The sequence below is a fragment of the Triticum urartu genome, chromosome 1A (assembly GCF_056163025.1).
Source record: "Triticum urartu cultivar PI428250 chromosome 1A, HENAU_Tu73, whole genome shotgun sequence".
NCBI classification, from domain to species: Eukaryota; Viridiplantae; Streptophyta; class Magnoliopsida; order Poales; family Poaceae; genus Triticum; species Triticum urartu.
In genome coordinates, this window is record NC_141873.1 from 478084010 (window position 1) to 478111757 (window position 27748).

General features: G+C 50.5%; 1 pseudogene; it reads right to left on the minus strand.

Moving 5' to 3' along the window:
• The window catches only part of LOC125526422 (uncharacterized), a 121472-nt pseudogene extending 100486 nt beyond the window's left edge, over positions 1-20986 (minus strand).
• Between the last annotated feature and the right edge of the window lie 6762 nt (positions 20987-27748).

The following is a 27748-nucleotide window of genomic DNA, read 5'->3' on the forward strand; positions in this document are numbered from 1 at the left end:
AAGGGCGACGAGGCTCCCGCATCCGCTACCGAGGATCGCGGATTCAGTGCGCAGCGTCATCCTCTCGCGGTAAGCTGTTTTTTCCTTTTACAGGGTATCAGTTTTACATAGTTTGACTCCATGCGGGATCTAAACTCCCTTACCTTTGACAGGATTGGCAGGTGACATCCGGATAGATCAACTATCTGGCTCCTTTGCCCGAAGGCCCAGCGGACGCTCTCTTGGCGAAGCTGCTAGTTCCGGCACCCTATGTGGTGCCGGAGAAGAAGGCCGCAAAAAAGGCCGCGGGGACTCGAAAGAGTGCCAGGCGCCAGGAGGTGTCGGATCCATCATCCGACGGTTCCGAGGTGCATTCCTCCTGTGAAGACGAGGAGGAAGAAGAAGAGACCTCTCCCCCTCCAGCGGGGGGAGAGAAGAAAAGGAAGGCTGCCCTCTCGGGGGAGGCCGGAGGGTCCAAGAAGGGGAAAACCCTTCCTCCGGACTGCTCCACCGACGCCGACGGCGGCAGAGAGCAGTGGCAGCCCAGGGCCAAGCCTCTGGCAAAATCGTAAGTATCCGGATACCAGAGTAATTCATAGTATTCGTTTATTGCACAACTTTCCCTTACGTCGAATATGTTTATGAAGCCCACCCAAAGACCGGCTCGATGCGTCGTCGAGCAGCTCACTGGACTCGTCGGATGTGAACTCGCTTCCGATGACTTCCTTCCCCGACCCTACGGACGACACCGAAGTGTTGTCCCAACAGGTTCCAAGCCGGGAGGAGGTGGTCCTGGAGGCGCCGCAAGGCGACCTCCCGGACTCCAGGAGTAAAGGGGATGAAACCCCCCGGGGTTCCAAGTCCGGCTCTAGGCCGGACACCGCTCCGGAACCTTCAGAGGTTCCAGAGTCCGGCGGGGGACCTCCTTCCAAGAGGAGCAAGTCCGCCGTGCCGGTGGCCCCGGTCCAACCGGAGGCGCCGGACAATATGTTGGAGGCGCTCCAAGGCGCCTCCGTCGACGAGGAGCACCGCACTATTATGAGTGCGGTGGTCCAGAAGGTTCAGTCCGCCAAGAGCGGACTGACTAAAGCTTGTACTAGCCTTCTGACAGGCTTTGAGGTAAGTAGAGAATGTGTAAATAATAGTACCGCATAGACAGTAGCCCCTGATGCTCTGTTTGGCGTTCGGGGAGAAAAGCCGAATAGAGGATCAAATAGAACTCGCAGGAGTCTAACAAAAATGAGTCAATATGCATATGCAGGCTTCCCTGCTTGCGTCCGCCGCACTGACTGCGGAAGTGGACACGCTAAAGCAGAACCTCGAGCGGTCCGAGCAAGAGCTCGAGCGTGCCAAGAAGCAACTCGAGGACAATGAAGGTAAGAAATACCTTGTTTTTAAATATATATAAAAAGGTGCAATTGCAAAGAATGACGGGATTATCGTGGCTATTTTAGGGGCCACGTCTGAAGTGGCGACCCTTAAGAAAGCGCTGGTCGAGGCCGAGAAGAGGGCGGCCTCCGAGCGCACCGAGCGGGAGAAGTACGAGGCTGAGGTTGGCAAGGTGCGGCAAGACCTCCAGGCTCTCATGGAAAAACATGAGAGTTTGGAGCTTGACTCGAAGACGCAAGCGTCCGAGCTCGCGGTGGCTATTGAAAATGCCAAATCTGCCAAGGCCGAATCCCAGAAGACCCTCCAGGAGTTGGATGAGGTGAAGAAAATAGCGTTGGGTAAGGCATTCTTTATGCAAAGCAAACACATAAACATGAGTTACTTGTTACTTACCCGAATCCGGAGCTCTACAGGAGCGTTCGCAGATCTTCCCCGGAGTGTGTCCGATGCCGCCGCATTCTATCGAGCCAAGGAGGGCAGCTCGACGGAGAAGGTGTTATGGTCTCAGTACGCTGAGGCCGGACACCCCGTGCGCCTGAGCGACCAGCTGAAGCAACTGGTCGAGGTCCACAAGGCGGCCGAACAGGCCATGAAGGGCCTCATTGTTTGGCTGTGGCCTGGAGGGGCTCTGCCTGGGAGCTATTTCGGGCTAGTGCAGCGGCTGGTGGAGGCCTGTCCAAGGCTCGAAGTCATCAAGCGCTCCGTCTGTATTGAGGGTGCCCGTAGGGCCCTTGCCCGTGCTAAGGTGCACTGGGGCAAGCTGGATGCTGAGAAGCTTGTGATGGACGGGCCACCGCCAGGGAAAGAGCATCGCAAGCTCGAGAATTACTATAAGGATGTTCTGAAGGGTGCCTGCCTTGTGGCGGATGAATGTTCTAGGGATGTAATTTTTGAGTGAAACTTGCTCGTTTTGTCCTGTGCGCTGAAAACTTGTTTATATGCGCTAAGCAATGCTATTGGGATTTAAAATATTACCTTCTGTGCGGCTGTTTATCAATTCTGAGAGATGGCGAGTCGTCGGCTTTTGCCCCCGTGCCGCTAGTGCTGGGGTGTTCGGGGATAAACCTGAGCGCTCTTTTTCCCATGTTTGGGTCCTTTGAGGGAGGCGCTCAGCCCAATGAACAAGGCAATCGGACTATAATGCGTGAACACTCTCACTTAGCCATAGAATTCTATAATTTTAAATTTCGGCGAAGCCCCTGGTATTCGGAAGACCGAGTTCGGGGCGCTATCCACGCCTTGGCCGGACAGAGCTAGCTCCTCGCCCTAAGCGGCATAAGTCTTTAGGGACTCGAAAAAACCTCTCAAACAGCGACCACCTCTCGCTTCATCATGACAGTCAGTTTTAGCTTTCTCCATTGAGGTGCTCGACCCAGCTCAACTGGGGCACAATCGCAGTGGTTCTCCTAGTGCTACCGTAGCCGATATAGCGGAACGTAAGGCACAAAAACATAGGAGCCGGGGAAACCCAACTATTGACCCAAGACATGATTCGGAGCCGATGCATATAGTGCTATAAGTTCGGGGTGCCGCACTTGTTAAAGTGTTCGGACTTCTTACACCATATTGAGGGGTACTAAAGCCCCTGGCGTATTTTGGCTGTACCAACGTGTACGGGTGCAACATGTCGTTAAGGAACATATATAAAGAAAAAAGGTAATGCAAAAATAGACGAAAGCTATCCATTGTTTATTAAAAAGGGGTGCGATCAAGGCAGAACGATACAAGTAATGCGATAAGTGGAAGGTTGGACTAGTTAACATGTCTGCTCCAGGGGCAAGCTGCGGAATAGTATGCGGAACGGGTATACTGCTCATGATAGAGACCACTTGGGAGTTCCGTAATGCGGCGTGGCTTGTCTGCTTCCCTCGTTCTTGCATCGTTTGTGCGGCAATTGAACTGCCGAATAGGCCTTCCGAAGGATGGAGTCCTGAAAGTAAGAGAAAATTAAAAAATCGGCAGCCCCTGGTACAGTTTAAGCCGTGTTTTGGGCGTGCCGTGATGGTGCCCCTCCCCCTGTGCCCATGGTATCTCTAGAGCGTAGTTATGTATGCGAAGTACTGGCGTGGCCTTTTTGCGAGGGTTGGGGTTGGGGCCGCATTGCTACGCCTGCTCGGATCGTGCCAGGCGGTCTTGTTGTAGGTTACTCTAGGCGCGCTTGACGGTGTCCGATCGTTTAGTGGCCGGACTGGAGAACTGCCTGGAGAGGCTGCTTTGTACTTCCGCTGCAAGGGCTGCCATGTGCTCCTCCGTTCGGAGGGAGCGTTCGGTGTTTCCATTGACCATAATTACTCCTCGAGGGCCTGGCATCTTGATCTTAAGGTATGTGTAATGCGGTACCGCATTGAACTTAGCGAATGCGGTTCGCCCGAGCAGTGCGTGATAACCACTGCGAAACGGGACTATGTCGAAGATTAACTCCTCGCTTCGAAAATTATCCGGAGATCCGAAGACCACTTCAAGTGTGACTGAGCCTGTACAGTTGGCCTCTACACCTGGTACTACGCCTTTAAAGGTCGTTTTGGTGGGCTTAATCCTCAAGGGATCTATGCCCATTTTCCGCACTGTATCCTGGTAAAGCAGGTTCAGGCTGCTGCCGCCGTCCATATGGACTCTAGTGAGATGAAATCCGTCAATAATTGGGTCTAGAACCAATGCGGCAAATCCGCCATGACGGAAGCTAGTGGGATGGTCCCTTCGATCAAAGGTGACCGGGCAGGAGGACCATGGGTTGAACTTTGGGGCGATTGGCTCTACCGCGTATACGTCCCTTAACGCGCGCTTCCGCTCCCTTTTGGGGACGTGGGTTGCGTATATCATGTTCACCGTCCGCACTTGTGGGGGAAAACCCTTATGTCCACTGTTGTTCGGCAGCCGGGGCTCCTCGTCGTCATTGCTATGCAGCCCCTTGTCTTCATTTTCGGTGTTTAACTTGTCTGCCTGCTTGAACACCCAACAATCCATGTTGGTGTGATTGGCTAGCTTTTCGGGGGTGCCATGTATCTGGCACGAGCGGTCGAGTATTCGGTCCAAACTGGACGGGCCCCTAGGATTCCTTTTGAATGGCTTTTTCCGCTGACCGAATTTAGAGCCTCTGAATCTGGCATTAACTGTCGTATCCTCGGCATTATCACCGTTAATGCGGCGCTTCTGCTTGTTGCGACGCGACCTGCCACTACTGTCCCTGGTGTCCGAATTACCAGGGTTCTTGGTCATATTGTTGCTACGAGCAAGCCAGCTGTCTTCTCCCGCGCAAAAGCGGGTCATGAGTGTCGTGAGTGCTGCCATAGATTTCGGCTTTTCCTGTCCAAGGTGCCGGGCCAGCCACTCGTCACGGATATTGTGTTTGAAGGCTGCTAGGGCCTCAGCGTCCGGACAGTCGACTATTTGATTTTTCTTTGTTAGGAACCGTGTCCAGAATTGCCTGGCCGATTCCTCTGGCTGTTGAATTACGTGACTTAGGTCATTGGCGTCTGGGGGTCGCACATAAGTGCCCTGGAAATTGTCGAGGAATGCGGCTTCCAGGTCCTCCCAACAACCGATTGATCCTGTTGCCAAGTTGTTAAGCCAATGCCGAGCTGGTCCTTTAAGCTTGAGTGGGAGGTATTTGATGGCATGGAAATCATCGCCGTGGGCCATGTGGATATGAAGGAGATAATCCTCGATCCATACCGCAGGATCTGTTGTGCCATCATATGATTCGATGTTTACGGGTTTGAAACCCTCGGGGATTTGATGATCCATTATTTCGTCTGTAAAGCAGAGTGGGTGTGCGGCGCCTCTGTACTGGGCTATATCATGACGTAGCTCCAATGAGCCTTGTCTACTGTGTTCGGCCGCGCCGAATTTGTGGCTAGCGTGACGGTTACCGTCTCGAGCTGTGGGGCGCCCACGCGATCCATAGATCGATCTTGTTTGCCTTGCCTTGTCCTCCAACATGTCTCGTAAGTCCGGCGCATATTCCCGTTCCTTGGTACGGGGTGCGGCTTGAGTGGAGGGCCGAGAGGCCTCTCTGTCGCGACCACGAGGTGGCCGGTCGGCCGCATCAAGTGCTTCCTCCTCTAATCAGGGTAGCAACCTGCCCTTTGGGTAGCTCTTGGAGGGGCGTTCAAGTTTATGCTCTTCGGCCACGAGGACTTCAGTCCATCTGTTGACTAGCAAATCTTGATCAGCTCTAAGCTGTTGCTGTTTTTTCTTGAGGCTTCTTGCCGTGGCCATAAGCCTGCGTTGAAAACGCTCTTGCTCGACGGGATCCTCTGGCATGACGAATTCGTCGTCGTCGAGGCTTGCCTCGTCTTCGGAGGGAGGCATATAATTATCGTCCTCGACCTCTCTGTCTGCCGCTCTCTCATGAGGGCTGGATTCTCCATCCTCCTGTGCCAAATCTTGCTGGAGGGGGTTTTCTTCTGCGCTTTCCGGAGTATTATTATCTCCCGTGCTGGAATCACCGTGTTTGTTTTGGCGGGATTTTGAGCGGCGCCGCTGACGCCGACGCTTAGGCTGTTTCTTGGAGGGGTCATCCTCCGCTGTTCCATCGCCATCTCCCTCTTTTGGGGTGTCCACCTTGTATATGTCATATGACGAGGTGGCTTTCCAGGGCCTAGTAGGCGCTGGTTCTTCATCATCTCCTTCATCAGCGTCCATACCGTTGATATCTTCGGAGTTGAAGTCGAGCATGTCAGTTAAGTCATCGACAGTGGCTACAAAGTGGGTGGTGGGTGGGCTTTGAATTTCTTCATCGTCCGTACCCCAACCTTGCTGACAGTAGTTCGGCCAGGGCTCTCCTGATAAAGGGAGAGACTTTAGTGACTTCAGGATATCGCCAAAAGGCGAGTGCTGAAAGATGTCCGCGGTAGTGAACTCCATGATCGGTGCCTAATCGGATTCGATCGGCAGGGGCGCGGAGGGTTCGGAGTCTGGAGAGGAGTCCGGTTCCTTGGAGTCACGAGTCTCGCAGAGTACGGGGCTGGTGCTTGGCTCAATTGTCGTTGGTGTCGCAGCCCCCGAGGTGGCGTCCAACCACCCATCCTCGATCGACGCAGTTGGCTCCGAATTAAGGGTCGGAGCCGATGCGGGTGCGGCCTCCAGGGCACTGTTCGGCGGCAGAGCTAGATCATGCTCGTCGTGACAGTGCGGCGCGCTCGGCAATGGCTTGAATCCGTCGAAGATCAAGTCCCCGCGGATGTTAGCCGTGTAGTTTAAACTTCCAAATCTGACCTGACAGCTAGGGGCATAGCTTTCGATCTGCTCCAGACGGCCAAGCGAATTGCCCCGCAGTGCGAAGCCGCTGAAGACGAAGATCTGTCCGGGGAGGAAGGTCTCACACTGGACTACATCGCTATCGATGATCGTAGGAGCCATCGAGCCTGACGGCGACGACACAGAGGAACTCTCAATGAAAGCACCAGTGTCGGTGTCAAAACCGGCGGATCTCGGGTAGGGGGTCCCGAACTATGCGTCTAGGCTGGATGGTAACAGGAAACAAGGGACACGAAGTTTTACCCAGGTTCGGGCCCTCTCGATGGAGGTAAAACCCTACGTCCTGCTTGATTAATAATCATGATATGGGTAGTACAAGAGTAGATCTACCACGAGATCGAGGAGGCTAAACCCTAGAAGCTAGCCTATGGTATGATTGTTGATGTGTACGTTGTCCTACGGACTAAAACCCTCCGGTTTATATAGACACCAGAGAGGGTTAGGGTTACACAAGTCGGTTACAATGGTAGGAGATCTTCATATCCGTATCACCAAGCTTGCCTTCCATGCCAAGGAAAGTCCCTTCCGGACATAGGACGGAGTCTTCAATCTTGTATCTTCATAGTCCAGGAGTCCGGCTGAAGGTATAGTCCGGCTATCCGAACACCCCCTAATCCAGGACTCCCTCATCGAGCATGAATCATATAGTTGATATGGTCAAAATCGTGATGGTCACCATTGAAAACTACTCCATCTCACGTGATGATCGGACATGGTTTAGTTGATATGGATCACATGTTCACTTAGATGATTAGAGGTATGTCTATCTAAGTGGGAGTTCTTAAGTAATTTGATATTGAACTTTAATTTATCATGAACTTAGTACCTGATAGTATTTTGCGTGTCTATGTTGTTGTAGATAGATGGCCTGTGATGTTGTTCCGTTGAATTTTAATGCGTTCCTAGAGAAAGCTAAGTTGAAAGATGATGGTAGAAACTACACGGACTGGGTCCGTAACTTGAGGATTATCCTCATTGTTGCACAGAAGAATTACGTCCTGGAAGCACCGCTAGGTGAGAAACCCGCTGCAGGAGCAACGCCAGATGTTTTGAACACCTGGCAGAGCAAAGCTGATGACTACTTGATAGTTCAATGTGCCATGCTTTATGGCTTAGAACCGGGACTTCAACGACATTTTGAACGTCATGGAGGATATGAGATGTTCCAGGAGTTGAAGTTAATATTTCAAGAAAATGCCCGGATTGAGAGATATGAAGTCTCCAATAAGTTCTACAGCTGCAAGATGGAGGAGAGTAGTTCTGTCAGTGAACATATACTCAGAATATCTGGGTACCACAACCACTTGACTCAACTAGGAGTTAATCTTCCTGATGATAGTGTCATTGACAGAGTTCTTCAATCACTGCCACCGAGCTACAAGAGCTTCGTGATGAACTATAATATGCAAGGGATGGATAAGACGATTCCTGAGCTCTTCGCAATGCTAAAAGCTGCGGAGGTAGAAATCAAGAAAGAGCATCAAGTGTTGATGGTCAACAAGACCACCAGTTTCAAGAAAAAGGGTAAAGGGAAGAAGGGGATCTTCAAGAAGAACATCAAGCCAGTTGCTGCTCAAGTGAAGAAACCCAAGTCTGGACCTAATCCTGAGACTGAGTGCTTCTACTGCATAGGAACTGGTCACTGGAAGCGGAATTGCCCCAAGTATTTGGCGGAGAAGAAGGATGGCAAAGTGAAAGGTACATTTGATATACGTGTTATTGATGTGTACCTTACTAATGCTCGCAGTAGTGCCTGGGTATTTGATACTAGTTGAGTTGCTAACATTTGCAACCGAAAATAGGGGCTACAGATTAAGCGAAGATTGGCTAAGGACGAGGTGACGATGCGCGTGGGAAATGGTTCCAAAGTCGATGTGATCGCCATCGGCACGCTACCTCTACATCTACCTTCAGGATTAGTCTTAGACCTAAATAATTGTTATTTGGTGCCAGCGTTAAGCATGAACATTATATCTGGATCTTGTTTGATGCGAGATGGTTATTCATTTAAATCAGAGAATAATCGGTGTTCTATTTATATGAGTAATATCTTTTATGGTCATGCACCCTTGATGAGTGGTCTATTTTTACTAAATCTTGATAGTAGTGATACACATGTTCATAGTACTGAAGCCAAAAGATGCAGAGTTGATAATGATAGTGCAACTTATTTGTGGCACTGCCGTTTAGGTCATATTGGTGTAAAGCGCATGAAGAAACTCCATTCTGATGAACTTCTGGAATCACTTGATTATGAATCACTTGGTACTTGCGAACCATGCCTCATGGGCAAGATGAATAAAACTCCTTTCTTCGGAACAATGGAACGAGCAACAGATTTATTGGAAATCATACATACTGATGTATTTAGTCCAATGAACATTGAAGCTCGAGCTGATATCGTTATTTTCTCACCTTCACAGATGATTTAAGCAAATATGGGTATATCTACTTAATGAAACATAAGTCTGGAACATTTGAAAAGTTCAAAGAATTTCAGAGTGAAGTGGAAAATCATCGTAACAAGAAAATCAAGTTTCTACGATCTGATCGTGGAGGTGAATATTTGAGTTATGAGTTTGGACTTCATTTGAAACAATGCGGAATAGTTTCGCAACTCACGCTACCTGGAACACCACAACATAATGTTGTGTCCGAATGTCGTAACCGCACTTTATTAGATATGGTGCGATCTATGATGTCTCTCACTGATTTACCGCTATCGTTTTGGGGTTATGCTTTAGAGACGGCTGCATTCACGTTAAATAGGGCACCATCTAAATCCGTTGAGACCACACCTTATGAACTGTGGTTTGGGAAGAAACCCAAGTTGTCGTTTCTTAAAGTTTGGGGCTGCGATGCTTATGTGAAAAAGCTTCAACCTGATAAGCTCGAACCCAAATCAGAGAAATGTGTCTTCATAGGATACCCAAAGGAGACTGTTGGGTACACCTTCTATCATAGATCCGAAGGCAAGATATTCGCTGCTAAGAATGGATCCTTTCTAGAGAAGGAGTTTCTCTCGAAAGAATTGAGTGGGAGGAAAGTAGAACTTGACGAGGTAATTGTACCTTCTCCCTTATTGGAAAGTAGTTCATCACTGAAATCGGTTCCAGTGATTCCTACACCAGTAAGTGAGGAAACTACTGATGATGATCATGAAACTTCTGTTCAAGTTACTACCGAACCTCGTAGGTCAACCAGAGTAAGAGCCGCACCAGAGTGGTACGGTAATCCTGTTCTAGAAGTCATATTACTTGACCATGACGAAGTTACAAACTATGAGGAAGCGATGATGAGCCTAGATTCCGCAAAATGGCTTTGAGGCCATGAAATCTGAGATGGGATCCATGTATGAGAACAAAGTGTGGACTTTGGTTGACTTGCCCGATGATCGGCAGGCCATAGAGAATAAATGGATATTCAAGAAGAAGACCGACGTTGACAGTAATGTTACTGTCTATAAAGCTCGACTTGTTGCAAAAGGTTTTTGACATGTTAAAGGAGTTGACTACGATGAGACCTTCTCACCCATAGCGATGCTTAAGTCCGTCTGAATCATGTTAGCAATTGCCGCATTTTATGATTATGAAATTTGGCAAATGGATGTCAAAACTGCATTCCTTAATGGATATCTTAAAGAAGAGTTGTATATGATGCAACCAGAAGTTTTTGTCGATCTAAAAGGTGCTAACAAAGTGTCTAAGCTCCAGCAATCCATTTATGGACTGGTGCAAGCATCTCGGAGTTGGAATATACGCTTTGATAGTGTGATCAAAGCATATGGTTTTATACAAACTTTTGGAGAAGCCTATATTTACAAGAAAGTGAGTGGGAGCTCTGTAGCATTTCTGATATTATATGTGGAAGACATATTGTTGATCGGAAAAGATATTGAATTTCTGAATAGCATAAAAGGATACTTGAATAAGAATTTTTCAATGAAATACCTCGGTGAAGCTGCTTATATATTGGGCATCAAGATCTATAGAGATAGATCAAGACGCTTAATTGGACTTTCACAAAGCACATACCTTGATAAAGTTTTGAAGAAGTTCAAAATGGATCAAGCAAAGAAAGGGTTCTTGCTTGTGTTACAAGGTGTGAAATTGAGTCAGACTCAATGCCCGACCACTGCTGAAGATAGAGAGAAAATGAAAGGTATTCCCTATGCTTCAGCCATAGGCTCTATCATGTATGCAATGCAGTGTACCAAATCTGATGTGTGCCTTGCTATCAGTTTAGCAGGGAGGTACCAAAGTAATCCACGAGTGGATCACTGGACAGCGGTCAAGAACATCCTGAAATACCTGAAAAGTACTAAGGATATGTTTGTCATATATGGAGGTGACAAAGAGCTTGTCGTAAACGGTTATGTCGATGCAAGCTTTGACACTGATCCGGATGACTCTAAGTCACAAATCAGATACGTGTTTTTATTAAATGGTGGAGCTGTTAGTTGGTGCAGTTCCAAGCCAAGCGCTGTGGCGGGATCTACATGTGAAGCGGAGTACATAGCTGCTTCAGAAGAAGCAAATGAAGGAGTCTGTATGAATGAGTTGATATCCGATCTAGGTTTAATACCTAGTGCATCGGGTCCAATGAAAATCTTTTGTGTCAATACTGGTGCAATTGCCTTCGCAAAGGAATCCAGATTTCACAAGAGAACCAAGCACATCAAGAGACGCTTCAATTCCATCCGTGATCAAGTCAAGGAGGGAGACATAGAGATTTGCAAGATACATACGGATCTGAATGTTGCAGACCCATTGACTAAGCCTCTCTCATGAGCAAAACATGATCAGCACCAAGACTCCATGGGTGTTATGTAATATAGATTATTGACTCTAGTGCAAGTGGGACACTGAAGGAAATATGCCCTAGAGGCAATAATAAAGTTGTTATTTATATTTCCTTATATCATGATAAATGTTTATTATTCATGCTAGAATTGTATTAACCGGAAACTTAGTACATGTGTGAATACATAGACAAATAGAATGTCACTAGTATGCCTCTACTTAACTAGCTCATTGAATCAATGATGGTTATGTTTCCTAACCATAGACATGAGTTGTCATTTGATTAATGGGATCACATCATTAGAGAATGATGTGATTGACTTGACCCATCCGTTAGCTTAGCATGTTGATCGTTTAGTTTGTTGCTATTGCTTTCTCCGTAACTTACACATGTTCCTATGACTATGAGATCATGCATCTCCCGAGTACTTGAGGAAAACTTTGTGTGCTACCAAACGTCACAACGTAACTGGGTGATTATAAAGGTGCTCTACAGGTGTCTCCGATGGTGTTTGTTGAGTTGGCATAGATCGAGATTAGGATTTGTCACTCCGATTGTCGAAGAGGTATCTCTGGGCCCTCTCGGTAATGTACAACACTATAAGCCTTGCAAGAAATGTAGCTAATAAGTTAGTTACGGGATGTAGCATTACGGAACGAGTAAAGAGACTTGACAGTAACGAGACTGAACTCGGTATTAAGATACCGATGATCGAATCTCGGGCAAGTAACATACCGATGATAAAGGGAACAACGTATATCGTTATGCGGTTTGACCAATAAAGATCTTTGTAGAATATGTGGGAGCCAATATGAACATCCAGGTTCCGCTATTGGTCAGACGGGCCTTAGTGGAGAGAGAGGGACGGCTAGGGCAGGCCGCACGCCCCCTCCCCCTCTGGTCCAAATTGGACTAGGGAAGGGGGGGTGCCCCCTTTCCTTCTCCCTCTCCTCCTTCCTTTCCCCCTCCTAGTAGGAGTAGGAAAGGGGAGTCCTACTCCTACTTGGAGGAGGACTCCTCCTCTCCTGGCGCGCCCCAAGGGTCGGCCGGCCTCCCCCTTGCTCCTTTATATACGGGGGCAGGGGGCACCCTAGGACACACAAGTTGATTGTTTCCAGCTATGTGCGATGCCCCCTCCACCATAATCCACCTCGGTCATATCGTAGCGGTGCTTAGGCGAAGCCCTGTTCTAGTAGCATCATCATCACCGTCATCACACGGTCGTGTTGACGAAGCTCTCCCTTGACACTCTGCTGGATCGTGAGTTCGTGGGACGTCACCGAGCTGAACGTGTGCAAATCATGGAGGTGCCGTAGTTTCAATGCTAGGATCGGTCGATCGTGAAGACATACGACTACATCAACCGCATTGTCATAATGCTTCCGCTTACGGTCTATGAGGGTACGTGGACAACACTCTTCCCCTCTCGTTGTTGTGCATCACCATGATCTTGCGTGTGTGTAGGACTTTTTTGAAATTACTACGTTCCCCAACAATGTTGAGTGTTAGTAGGATGAGAGCATCTAGGATTTCTTTGTGGAATAGTTTCATTAATATTCGGAATAGTTCCAAGAGGAATGGGAAGCGTTTCGGGGTCATCGGAAGGGTTTCGAAGTTTATCGGGCAATTCAAGGTATTCTAATAAATAATATATAGGTGGAAAATGTTCCTGGTGATGTTAAATTAGTAATGAAAGGATCTAGTAATTGTTTGGAGACTTTATGTTTAATTTAATATCAATGGTCCTTAAAAAGCCAAGTGGTGGAAGGAGAATTGGGCCACCATGGCCCATGTAGGGGAGGTGCCCCCTATTCCCTTCTAGGAGGCCGAATTGGAGTGGGTGGAGGATGCCTCCCCCCTAGGCCAGGGCACCAAGGAGGGGCCCTCCTTGTGTGGCACCCCTCCCTCTCCCTCCGACCTATATATACTAGAGGGTTTTGTGCTATTTGGAAACACAAGTTTTGGAGCCTGTTGGGGATATGACTACCAGATATGACTCGCCCAGGAGGGGCCGGGTCAACCACAGTGGAGGTTTACCTAAATGAAGCCCGAGAGTATACAAGATGGCGGTTCACAGTTAGGCTTATAATAGGCCCAAGCCCAGAGGCGGCTTAAGGCCCGTAAGTATAAACCGCCATGTATGAATAGACTTGTAATGTAAGGCATGTAAGATACATCACCGAGCCGGACACGTTGTATGAGCCGGCCGGGACTCTGTAAGCCGAAGGGCGTCAACCCGTGTATATAAGGGGACGACCCGGCAGCGGCTTAGGGCAAGAAACAACAGATCGAGAGCCAGGTTAAGCGTATTCGCTCCTTGGTCATCGAAACCTAGCAATACCATCTCAACTGTACTAGGCCTTTACCTTCACCGCAAGGGGCCGAACCAGTATAAACCTTTCGCGTCCCTTGTCCCGTTTAACCCCTTTAAGCTTCGTAGTTGCGATGGCTCCACGATTAAGTCCTTTCACTAAGACATCTGCCGTGACAATTCCACGACAGTTGGCGCCCACCATGGGGCCAGCGCACGATGGATTTGAGTTCTTAAAGGGCAACTTCGGAGGGCTCAAGAGATACGCTGTGGGCCGGATGACCAAGAGTCGTCGCGGCAAGCTCTACATCGACGACACAGGTTGGGGCCCCGATGCTGGCTCAATTGAGTACGGGTACTGGGTCCCCTTCGGCTGGATCCACGTCTTCATCGGCCGGATTGGTGAGCTGGGCCCTGAGCCAGGCATCGGCACCGACATCGTCGAGACGGCTCAGCACGCGAGACCCGCCCGGGCTCAGCCGGTCGTGAAGCGTGGCTTCATGGGATGCACCCATGGAGGGGAATTTTCTGAAAGATCTGTGTCTGGTGGTGAGACGGCCGTCCAATCTGATGGCGAGTCATCCACAGGTGAGACAGATTCGCTGTATCAACTGCAAGATGGTGGGCTCAGGGACTATTCCGATGGCAGCAGTATTCCAGACCCCATTGAGCCGCCGAGAAGAGCGGGGATCTTCATGGCTGGCACGCAAATCGTTCAAAACTCTACGGTTGCGGCAACGATAACCTCTGGATAAGCAGCAGCCGGGGCAGGAGGCCCTGTGCGCCCGCCGGCTCAGGTGTTGATGGAACTCATGGATAGGATGACAGCCCTGTTAACCGCCGTGGTTACTCCGGCGGATCAGGATCAACATGATGCAGAAGTGGCACAGTTACATGAGGAGGTAGCACAAGCCAAGGAAAATCTAGCAGCGGAGGACGTCAGGATGGCCGCAGAGCGGGCGGCTTTGGATGCTCGAGCACAGCAGATTCAATTCGAGGCTTTCCAGCTTACGATGAATATGAACGCATCAAATGAGGTCATGAGAAGAAGGCACCAGAAGGCTCAATTCCGTCTGCCTCTGACATACGATCCTAGAAACCTCTTCCGCAGACCCGGTGCAGGCCCCAGTAACCCGCCGGAGGTAAACCACGTTGCAACACCCGAGGTGGGGACGCCGGGTCAGCCATGGGCAATGGAACCTCCTCGGATGAATACTGCTCCACCTCATTATGTATCGACGCCGCCGGGTCATTACTCTAACCCTTTGGAGAACATGATCGCCGCGCGGCACGATTGCGGCTCTCCCGATGGAGGGCGACTCTACGACGGCGGTTGAAACATGAAGGGTCAAAGAATTTCTTCAGATGGCTTTAGCACAGCAGGAGGCATATTCTTAAAGTCGAGACAGGGTTCATTCGACTCCTCGCCCAAGCCGGAGTCCGAGTTATAGCCGGCACATGGATTCAACAGCTGTTTCAAGCAACACTCGGCGCCATGACCAGCCGGGCGGGTATGACCCGGCGCGTGATGAAGCTCTCAATTTGGTTAACCAGGATAGGATACGCCAAGAAGCTGAGCGGGAGGTTCAGCAGGCCGCTCAGCGGGCGGCTTACCTGTGTTTTCCGGTTTATCTGACGGCTTCTGTTGAAGCGGGTGTAACCGCGAGAACTGGAGGTGTCCCTTGTTTGGTGCCGGCTCTGCGTAATGAGCGTTTGCCAAAGGATTTCAAGGGGCCTCGAAAGGTACCTAATTATACGGCCGATTTACAGCCCGGTGCATGGATTGAAAGTTATGAGATGGCCATGGAATTATAGGAGGTCAGTGATGCAGCAATGGCCAAGTACTTCACCATGATGTTGGATGGGACAGCCCGCACTTGGTTAAAGGGGCTACCACCCAACTCCATTAGTTCGTTGGCAGAGCTGAAGGACCGGTTTATTCAGAACTTCAAAGACACATGCAAGCAGCCCATGTCAATTGTGGATTTGATTAATTGCAAGCAAGAGGAAGGTGAGTCCATGACCCATTGGGTGCGTCGGGTCAAGGCCATAATACATTCATCTGATAAGATGGATGCCGGCTCTGCAGCCTTAATGCTGGAGAAGAATTTCCGTTTACGCCTCTGAAACAGAAGCTGGGGCGGCTCAAGCATGATTGTAATTACATGGGTCAGTTGATGGCGGCTCTAGTCAAGTACGTTGATCCTGATAGTACCAAGGATCCCGAGTCTGACGAGGAGAAGACAGGGAAGGGAAAGAAGAATGGCAATGGTAAGGGTCAGCAACATAACCTGACGAATCAAGGAGGCAATAATAAATGTAAGGCTGATGGTAGTTTGGAGTTTGTGGCTAATGCCAATGCACAGGGCAACAATCAACGGCGTAAGGGGAGGCCACCTCCTCGGTCCGGTGGGTCACATCCCACTCTTGAGCAGTTATTAAATGACCCATGTCCGAGGCACGGTACTCAGCAGAAACCAGCTAATCACCTATGGAAGGACTGTATGATCATGAAGGCTTTCAAAAACTCTAACATGTTCGACGGCAATCATAGGCCGGGCAGTGGCTCAGGTGGCGGCAGTTTTCACGACCCGGGCGGCGGCTCAAATTCCGGCTTTCAAGGCTCTCAAGGAAATCAAGGTGGCTATAACCAGCAATCTGGTCAGGGAGGTCAGCAGCAGCAGCAGTCTGGATATCAGAGCAACCCAAAACAGTTGAACAGTGGACAGTATCATGTGTTCACCACCAGTTTGTGCAAACGGGACCAAAAGCTTCATAAGAGGGCTGTAAACGCTGTTGAGCCGGCAGTTCCTTGTTATTTAAGATGGTCTTAGCAGCCTATTCTGTGGAGTAGGTCAAATCACCCTCCCCAGGTTGACAATCCGAGTCACTTGGCTTTAGTGGTGGCGCCTCAAGTTGGTGGATATAAATTCACTAAGGTGCTCATGGACGGAGGCAGTAGCATCAACATCCTCCATTATGAGACTTTCCGACGTATGGGGTTGACTGATAAAAACCTTAAGACGTCTAACACTGTTTTCCATGGAGTAGTGCCTGGTAAGTTGGCGTATCCAGTGGGTAAGATTGAGCTGGAGCTAGCCTTTGGAGATGAGCATGATTCTAGGGCTGAGAAATTAACTTTTGAAGTGGTCAAGATCAAGAGCCCGTATCACGCCCTGTTTGGACGGCCGGCTTATGCCAAGTTCATGGCCCGACCTTGTTATGTTTATCTGTAGCTTAAAATGCCGGGTCATAAGGGTACTATCACCGTGCATGGGAGTTGAAAGATAGCCTTGGAATGTGAGGAAGGTGATGCTACCTATGCCGAATCTGTGTGTGCAACAGAGGAATTGAAGTTCTATAAGGACAATGTTGACCCGGTAGACATGATGTCTTTGAAGAATCCAACCACAGAACATGAGCCGGTGTTAAAGTTTAAATCGGCTGATGAAACCAAGCTTGTTGATTTTGTCCCAGGCGACTCGTCTAAGCATTTCAGTATCAGTGCAAATCTGGATCCTAAATAGGAAAGCGCACTCATCGAGTTCATCCGTGAGAACCGGGACATCTTTGCATGGAAACCTTCAGACATGCTGGGTGTACCGAGAGAACTCGTTGAGCACACTCTCAATATTGATCCAAAGTTTAAGCCGGCCAGGCAGTTTCTTCGGCGGTTCAATGAAGAAAGGTGCAAGGCCATTGGTGAAGAAGTGGCCCGGCTCTTGGCGGTCGGGTTCATTATTGAAGTTTTTCATCCAGAATGGTTGGCTAACCCGATGCTCGTGCTTAAATAGAATGGCACTTGGCGTATGTGTGTGGATTACATGGACTTAAATAAGGCTTGTCCGACTGATCCTTTCGCTCTCCCCCGTATTGATCAAATTATTGATGCTACAGCGGGTTGTGAGGGTTTGAGCTTTTTGGATGCTTATTCTGGTTATCATCAGATCAAGATGGCAGTTAAGGACCAGGAGAAGACGGCTTTTATTACTCTGTTTGGAGCCTTCTGCTATGTGTCTATGCCTTTTGGGCTTAAAAGTGCCCAGGCGACTTATTAGCGATGTGTGCAGAACTGTTTTCACAATCAGACTGGGCGCAATGTTCATGCTTATGTGGACAATATAGTGGTGAAGTCCAGAGAGAAGGATACCTTCATAGATGATCTGAAGGAAACCTTTGATAACCTCCGGGTCTACAAGATGATGCTTAACCTGGACAAGTGTGTTTTTGGAGTGCTGGTGGGCAAGCTTTTGGGTTTTCTGGTTTCTAATAGAGGTATCGAGGCTAACCCGGAGAAGATCAAGGCAATCAGTTTTTTGGCTAAACCGGCGTGTATCAATGATGGTCAGCGTTTGGCGGGTTGTATTGCTGCTTTAAGACGGTTCATAAGCCGGCTAGGTGAGAAGGCCATACCGTTGTACCAGATGATGAACAAGACACACGATTTTGTCTAGAGTGATGCTGCTAATATAGCCTTTGAGGATTTGAAGAGACAGCTCGCTGAGCCGCCGGTCCTTGCTGCTCCTATTGATAAGGAGCCATTATTATTATATGTGGCTGCTAACACCCGTGTTGTTAGCGTGGCCATTGTAGTAGAGCGCAAGGAGGCTGGCAAGGAATATCCGGTTCAACGACCGGTTTACTACGTTAGTGAGGTACTTATTGAGTCCAAGCAAAGATATCCTCACTGGCAGAAACTAGTTTATGGGGTATTTATGGCGAGCTGGAAGCTTAAGCAATATTTCCAAGGTCATCCTATCATGGTGGTTAGTTCTGATCCTTTAGGAGATATTATTCAAAATAGAGAGGCCACATGACAAGTCGCCAAGTGGGCCATTGAACTTGGACCTCATGGTTTGATGTATATGCCACGCACCGCTATCAAGTCTCAAGCGTTGGTGGACTTTATCAACGATTGGACAGAGCTGCAGATGCCTTAAGAGAAGCCGGATAATACATATTGGACTATTCATTTTGACGGGTCTAGGCAATTGGAAGGCTCAGGGCTGGAGTTGTTTTAGCTTCCCCTCGAGGTGACAATTTTTTTATGTGCTACAGTTGATGTTTCCCTATACTAACAATGCAGCTGAGTATGAAGCCTTGTTTCATGGTCTTCGGATGGCTAAGGAGATGAACTTAAGCCGGGTAAGGTGCTTTGGTGACTCAGATTTGGTGGCTCAACAAGTATCAGGCAAGTGGGATTCCAAAGATCCTCTCATGGCGGCTTATCGCCGTGAGGTTGATGCCATTTCTAGACACTTCAAGGGTTACCAAGTGGAGCACACTAATCGCAGAAAGAATGAGGCGGCTGATGCATTAAGCCGGTTGGGGTCTCAGCGTAAGCCGGTGCCACCTAACACTTTCTTAGATGTTCTGCAAAACCCTTCTGTTAAATTGCCTATACAGAAGAGGACTTGGCTGTTCCAGACCTGGAGGCACAATTGGTGGCGGCTCTTCACATCATCCCAGATTGGACAGTGCCATACCTGGCTTATATGACCCGGGGTGAGTTGCCTGAGGATGAAACCTTGGCCAGACAGATAACCCGTCGATCTAAATCAATGAAAATTGCCATTGGTGAGTTGCATCATCGCAGTGTAATAGGAGCGTTTCAACACTGTGTTTCTCCTGAGGAAGGTCAAGAAATTCTTCATGAAATCCATGAAGGAGATTGTGGCCATCATGTCGGTTCAAAGTCCTTAGTAGCCAAAGCCTTCTGTCATGGTTTTTACTGGCTGACGGCTCACGCTGATGCGGAGGATTTGGTCAGTAGGTGTGACGGTTGTCAGAAATTCACACGTTGGGCACACGTGCCGACTCAAGAATTGCAGTCTAGGGGCTCGACATGGTTGGACCTTTCAAAAGATCCAAAGATAAAAAGACACACCTTTTGGTGGCAGTTGACAAATTCACAAAGTGGGTTGAGGCCGAGCCGGTTAGTAAGTGTGATGCAGCCACGGCGGTTCAATTCATGAAGAAGGTTATCTTCATTTTGGCTTTCTACATAGCATTATAACTAACAATGGTACTAATCTGTCCAAGGGGGCTATGGAGGAATTGTCGGATGTGGGGTTCCGGCAAACCCTTAAGGTTCGAACACTGGGGTGCGCGCAAAGTCTTTCCTTCCTACCAATCTACGCCCTAGCTCACTAAGATCTCGTGGACGAACTCGACGAACTCGCAACACAGAGAGACACAAGGTTTATACTGGTTCGGGCCACTGTTGTGGTGTAATACCCTACTCCAGTGTGGTTGTGGTGGATTGCCTCTAGGGCCAATGATGAACAGTACAAGGGAAGAACAGCCTCCTGAGGTTGAGGTGTTCTTGTGAGAGGGCTCTCGATCGGGTTGGATCGAGCTAAGGTGAGATGAGATCTCCCCCCTACTATGGTGGCCAGCTCTACTTATATAGGCCCTGGTCCTCTTCCCAAATATCGAGCGGGAAGCGAGCCAATAATGGCGGGCTAATTTGAAGGGGGATATCTAGTACAAGCTATCCTGACAAAAGTGTTCTTCGCCTGCTAAAAGCTCTGGTGGTGACGCCGTCTTGGGCTCCACGATGACCTCCGTCTTGTCGTCCTCCTAGTCTTGGTCTTGTTGCACCAACATAGCAACCTTTGCCTGATGCCTCGGTACTCTTCGCCTGCGCTGGCCTCCTTTGCACCAAAGAGGAAACAAGGACGCTGCGCGCGCTGGCGCCCGCCTGGTGTCATGCGTCATGGCTCATGTCACGAGGGTCTCGTGAGGTTTGCCCTGCCTTGATATCTCCGCTCCTCGTGAGCCTGTCTAGCTAGGCTACTCTAGAGGAGGCCTTGCATCGTCCGCCTCGCGAGGCTTGGACCCTCGCGAGGTTCTTGGATGCTTTGTTGGTGAAGATGGGTCGTACGGCCTGCTGGCTCAGCCACGCCGCGGGCCGCAGGCAGGCAAGTCTGGGGACCCCCGTTCCCAGAACGCCGACAGTAGCCCCCGGGCCCAAGGTGCGCTCGGGCTTGGCTTCGCGGCGAAGCCAAGGGCCAAGTACGGAGCACTGTGGGCCCCAAAAGCTTGTGGCCTCGATTGACGCGTGGCGGTTGATTGGACGTGGGCATCTCTGCTTCCCCATGCTACCTCGGCAACTGCTTGACCTGACAAAAGGCTGGCGTAAGCAGCACTTGCCTTCGTTGCTTCTTCCTTGCCTCGCTCCAGATCCCCTTTCTCGCTCTTTGCCGCCGCTACCCCCAGATCTACCCCAGCCTTGCTCTGCATCTGCCGCTCATGGTGCCGCGCAAGGTCAAGACTTCCTCGACACCGGCTTGGTATGAGCCCGCTCTTGAGGCACCCACCGTCACAGAGAAGAGCGTCGCCTCCGTGCGCCTGCTGACAGCGGGAGAGAGCAACGAGTGGGGGAAGATGGAGCTTAGGCTTGCGTCCGACGAGCCGGAGCCTGAGGGGAGCACCTTCTTCCCCTTCTTCTCGAGCAGCGTCGCTATTGGGTTGGTTCCTCCCTTCTCTGATTTCTTTTATGAAGTCCTCGACCACTATGGGCTGCAGGCGTTGCACCTCCATCCCAACTCTGTCCTCCTCCTGTCCATCTTTGCCTACTACTGTGAGGCGTACCTGGGTGTGATGCCGTGCGCCATTTCTTCTTCCTCCGCGTCAGTGGTGATCACGCCTCCGGATGCGCTAATTTCATTGCCTGCGGCAAGGCCAACTCGATCTCGAGCACCAGGAAGAGAGCCGACAACATTCGACCCAAGTGGGTCATGATGGTCGCCAGGCACGCCCATCCATGCCTGGTGTTGCCGACGGAGGCGCCCCGGCAGGGCAAGGGGTGGCCCAAGGCAGAGCTTGTCGATGAGCGGGCATCCTCAGTGTTGGGGCAGATGATGACCGACCTGAAGCCAGGCAACGCGAGGGCAGCCAAGATAACGGGGGCGATGCTTCTGAGGTATTTCTTGACGCTGTGGGTTGCCCCACTCCAGGCTCGCGCGCGCCCCCTCTGGGAGCTCGAAGAAGAGGAAAACAAGACCCGCCTGAGGCCAGGGGACCTGCCTGGTGATGAACTGGACGCCGCCATGCGCCTCATAGTCGGGGACAACCAGGAGTACTGAGGGAGACCTGGATTAGGGGGTGTTTGGATAGCCGAACTATACCTTCGGCCGGACTCCTGGCCTATGAAGATACAAGATTGAAGACTCCGTCCCGTGTCCGGAAGGGACTTTCCTTGGCGTGGAAGGCAAGCTTGGCGATACGGATGTTCTGATCTCCTACCATTGTAACCAACTCTATGTAACCCTAACCCTATCCGGTGTCTATAAAAACCGGAGGGTTTTAGTCCGTAGGACAACATACACATCAACAATCATACCATAGGCTAGCTTCTAGGGTTTAGCCTCTCTGATCTCGTGGTAGATCTACTCTTGTACTAACCATATCATCAATATTAATCAAGCAGGACGTAGGGTTTTACCTCAATCGAGAGGGCCCGAACCTGGGTAAAACTTCATGTCCCTTGCCTCCTGTTACCATCCGGCCTAGACGCACAGTTCGGGACCCCCTACCCGAGATCCACCGGTTTTGACACCGACATTGGTGCTTTTATTGAGAGTTCCTCTGTGCCGTCGCCGTCAGGCCCGATGGCTCCTACGATCATCAATGGCGATGCAGTCCAGGGTGAGACCTTCCTCCCCGGACAGATCTTCGTCTTTGGCGGCTTCGCACTGCGGGCCAATTCACTTGGCCATCTAGAGCAGATCAAAAGCTACGCCCCTGGCCATCAGGTCAGATTCGGAAGTTTAAACTACACGGCTGACATCCGCGGGGACTTGATCTTTGACGGATTCGAACCACTGCCGAGCGCGCCGCACTGTCATGACGAGCATGATCTAACTCTGCCGCCGAACGGTGCCCTGGAGGCCGCACCCGCACCGGCTCCGACCCTTAGTTCGGAGTCAACTGCGCCGATCAAGGATGGGCGGTTGGACGCCACCTCGGGGGCTGCGATCCAAATGGCGATTGAGCCGAATACCAGTCCGGTACTCTGTGAGGCTCGTGACTCCAAGGAGCCGGACTCCTCTCCGGACTCCGAACCCTCCGCGCCCCTGCCAGTCGAATCCGATTGGGCGCCGATCATGGAGTTCACTGCCGCAGACATCTTTCAGCACTCGCCTTTTGGTGATATCCTGAAGTCACTGAAGTCTCTCTCTTTATCAGGAGAGCCCTGGCCGGACTACGGTCAGCAAGGTTGGGGTACGGACGATGAAGAAATTCAAAACCCACCCACCACCCACTTTGTAACCACTGTCGATGACTTAACCGACATGCTCGACTTCGACTCCGAAGACATCGACGGTATGGACACCGATGAAGGAGATGATGAAGAACCAGCGCCTACTAGGCCCTGGAAGGCCACCTCATCATATGACATATACATGGTGGACACCCCAAAAGAGGGAGAGGGTGATGGAACAGCGGAGGATGACCCCTCCAAGAAACAGCCCAAGCGCCGGCGTCAGCAGCGCCGCTCAAAATCCCGCCAACACAAAAACGGTGATTCCAGCACGGGAGATAATAATACTCCGGAGAGTGCCGAAGAAAACCCCCTCCAGCAAGGTTTAGCACAGGAGGATGGAGAAACCAGCCCTCATGAGAGAGCGGCAGACAGAGAGGTCGAGGACGATAATTGTATGCCTCCCTCCGAAGACGAGGCAAGCCTCGACGACAGTGAATTCGTCGTGCCAGAGGATCCCGTTGAGCAAAAGCGTTTCCAATGCAGGCTTATGGCCACGGCAAGAAGCCTCAAGAAAAAACAGCAACAACTCAGAGCTAATCAAGATTTTCTGGTTGACAGATGGACTGAAGTCCTTGCGGCCGAAGAGCATAAACTCGAACGCCCCTCCAAGAGTTACCCAAAGCGCAAGTTGCTACCCCGATTAGAGGAGGAAGCACTTGATGCGGCCGAACGGCCACCTCGTGGCCGCGACAGAGAGGCCTCCCGGCCCTCCACTCAAGCCGCACCCCGTACCAAGGCACGGGAATATGCACTGGACTTATGAGACATGTTGGAGGACAAGGCAAGGCAAACACGATCGATCTACGGATCGCGTGGGCACCCCACGGCTTGAGACGGTAACCGTCATGCCGGCCAAAAATTCGGCAGGGCCCAACACAGTAGACAAAGCTCATTGGAGCTACGTCATGATATCGCCCAGTACGGAGGCGCCGCACACCCACTGTGCTTTACAGACAAAATAATGGATCATCAAATCCCTAAGGGTTTCAAACCCGTAAACATCGAATCATATGATGGCACAACAGACCCTGCGGTATGGATCGAGGATTATCTCCTTCATATCCACATGGCCCGTGGCGACAATTTTCACGCCATCAAATACCTCACACTCAAGCTTAAAGGACCATCTCGGCATTGGCTCAACAGCTTGCCAACAGGATCAATCAGTTGTTGGGAGGACCTGGAAGCCGCATTCCTCGACAATTTCCAGGGCACTTACGTGCGACCCCCCAGATGCCGATGACCTAAGTCACGTAATCCAGCAGCCAAAGGAATCGGCCAGACAATTCTGGACACGGTTCCTAACAAAGAAAAATCAAATAGTGGACTGTCCGGACGCTGAGGCCCTAGAAGCCTTCAAGCACAATATCCATGATGAGTGGCTGGCCCGGCACCTCAGACAGGAAAAGCCGAAATCTATGGCAGCACTCACGACACTCATGACCCGCTTTTGCGCGGGAGAAGACAGCTGGCTCGCTCGTAGCAACAATATGACCAAGAACCCTGGTAGTTCGGACACCAGGGACATTAGTGGCAGGTCGCGTCACAACAAGCAGAAGTGCCGCATTAACGGCGACAATGCTGAGGATACGGCAGTTAATGCCAGATTCAGAGGCTCTAAATCCGGTCAGCGGAAGAAGCCATTCAAAAGGAATCCTAGGGGGCCGTCCAGCTTGGACCGAATACTCGACCGCTTGGGCCAAATACATGGCACCCTCGAAAAGCCGGCCAATCACACTAACAGGGATTGTTGGGTGTTCAAGCAGGCAGGCAAGCTAAGCACCAACAATAAAGACAAGGGGCTGCATAGCGATGACGACGAGGAGCCCCGGCCGCCGAACAACAATGGACAGAAGGGTTTTCCCCCACAAGTGCGGACGGTTAACATGATATACGCCACCCACATCCCCAAAAGGGAGCGGAAGCGCGCGTTAAGGGACGTATACGCGGTAGAGCCAGTCGCCCCAAAGTTCAACCCATGGTCCTCCTGCCCGATCACCTTTGATCGAAGAGACCAACCCACTAGCATCCGTCATGGAGGATTTTCCGCATTGGTTCTAGACCCAATTATTGACGGATTTCATCTCACTAGAGTCCTCATGGACGGCGGCAGCAGCCTGAACCTGCTTTACCAGGATACAGTCCGAAAAATGGGCATCGATCCCTCAAGGATTAAACCCACCAAAACGACCTTTAAAGGCGTAATACTAGGTGTAGAGGCCAACTGTACAGGCTCAGTCACACTTGAAGTGGTCTTCGGATCCCCGGATAATTTCTGAAGTGAGGAATTGATCTTCGACATAGTCCCATTCCGCAGTGGCTATCATGCACTGCTCGGACGAACCGCATTCGCCAAATTCAATGCGGTACCGCACTATGCATACCTTAAGCTCAAGATGCCAGGCCCTCGTGGAGTAATTACGGTCAATGGAAACACCGAACGCTCCCTCCGAACGGAGGAGCACACGGCGGCCCTTGCAGCGGAGGTACAAAGCAGCCTCTCCAGGCAGTTCTCCAGTCCGGCCATTAAACGTCCGGACACCGTCAAGCGCGCCCGGAGTAACCTACAACAAGACTGCCTGGCACGTTCCGAGCAGGCATAGCAATGTGGCCCCAACCCCAACCCTCGCAAAAAGGCGACGCCAGTACTTCGCGTCCATAACTACGCTCTGGAAATACCATGGGCATAGGGCGAGGGGCACCATCACGGCACGCCAAAACACGGCTTAAACCGCACCAGGGGCTGCCGATTTTTTACTTTTCTCTTACTCCCAGGACTCTACTCTTCGGAAGGCCTGTTCGGCAGTTCAATTGCCGCACAAACGATGCAAGGACCAGGGAAGCAGACAAGCCATGCTGCATTACGGAAATCCTAGGTGGTCTCTATCACGAGCAGTATACCTGTTTCGCATACTATTCCGCAGCTTGCCCCTAGAGCAGACATGTTAAATAGTCCAACTTTTCGTTTATCGCATTACTTGTATCATTCTTCTTTGATCGCAGCCATTTTTAATAAACAATGCATAGCTTTTGTCTATTTTTTGCATTATCTTTTTATAAATAAATGTTCCTTAACGACATGTTGCACCCATACAACTTGGTACGGCCAAAATACGCCAGGGGCTTTTAGCACCCCTCAATATGGTGTGAGAAGTCCGAACACTTTCACAAGTGCGGCACCCCGAACTTATAGCATTGTATGCATCGGCTCCGAATCATGTCTTGGGTCAATAGTTGGGTTTGCCCGGCTCCTATGTTTTGGTGCCTTACGTTCCGCTATATCGGCTAAGGTAGCACTAGGAGAACCACTTCGATTGTGCCCTAGTTGAGCTGGGCTGAGCACCTCAGTGGAGAAAGCTAAAACTGACTGTCATGATGAAGCGAGAGCTGGTCGCTGTTCGAGAGGTTTTTTCGAGTCCCTAAAGACTTATGCCGCTTAGGGCGAGGAGTCGGCTCTGTCCGGCCAAGGCGTGGATAGCACCCCGAACTCGGTCTTCCGAATACTAGGGGCTTCACCGAAATTTAAAATTATAGAATTCTATGGCTAAGTGAGAGTGTTCACGCATTATAGTCCGATTGCCTCATTCGTTGGGCTGAGCGCCTCCCTCGAAGGAACCAAATATGGGAAAAAGAGCGCCCAGGTTTATCCCCGAACACCCCAGCACTAGCGGCAAGGGGGCAGAAGCCGACGACTCGCCATCTCTCAGTATTGATAAATAGCCACGCAGAAGGTAATATTTTAAATTCAAGCAGCATTGCTCAGTGCATATGAACAAGTTTTCAGCGCACAGGACAAACACGAGTGAGTTTTACTAAAAAATTACATCCCTAGTACATTCATCCGCCACAAGGCGGGCACCCTTCAGAACATCCTTATAGTAATTTTTGGGCTTGCGATGCTCTTTCCCTGCTGGTGGCCCGTCCTTCACAAGCTTCTCCGCATCCAGCCTGCCCCAGTGCACCTTAGCACGGGCAAAGGCCCTACGGGCACCTTCAATACAGACGAAGCGCTTGATGACTTTGAGCCATGGACAGGCCTCCACCAGCCGCCGCACCAGCCCGAAATAGCTCCCAGGCAGAGCCTCTCCAGGCCACAGCCGAACTAGGAGGCCCTTCATGGCCTGTTCGGCCGCCTTGTGGAGCTCGACCAGTTGCTTCAGCTGGTCGCTCAGGGGCACGGGATGTCCGGCCTCAGCATACTGAGAACAGAACACCATCTCCGTTGAGCTGCCCTCCTCGGCTCGATAGAATGCGGCGGCATCGGATACACTTCGGGGAAGATCTGCGAACGCTCCTGGAGAGCTCCGGATTCGGGTAAGTAACAAGTAACTCACGTTTATGTGTTTGCTTTGCATAAAGAATGCCTTACCCGCCGCTATCTTTTTCACCTCATCCAACTCCTGGAGGGTCTTCTGGGATTCGGCCTTGGCAGATTTGGCATTTTCAATAGCCACCGCAAGCTCGGACGCTTGCGTCTTCGAGTCACGCTCCAAACTCTCATGATTTTCCATGAGAGCCTGGAGCTCTTGCCGCACCTTGCCAACCTCGGCCTCATACTTCTCCTGCTCGGTGCGCTCCGAGGCCGAATTCTTCTCGGCCTCGTCCAGCGCTTGCTTAAGGGTCGCCACCTCAGACATGGCCCCTACAATAGCCACGATGATCCTGTCATTTTTTGCAATTGCACCTTTTTTATATATACATATTCAACCAAGGTATTTCTTACCTTCATTATCCTC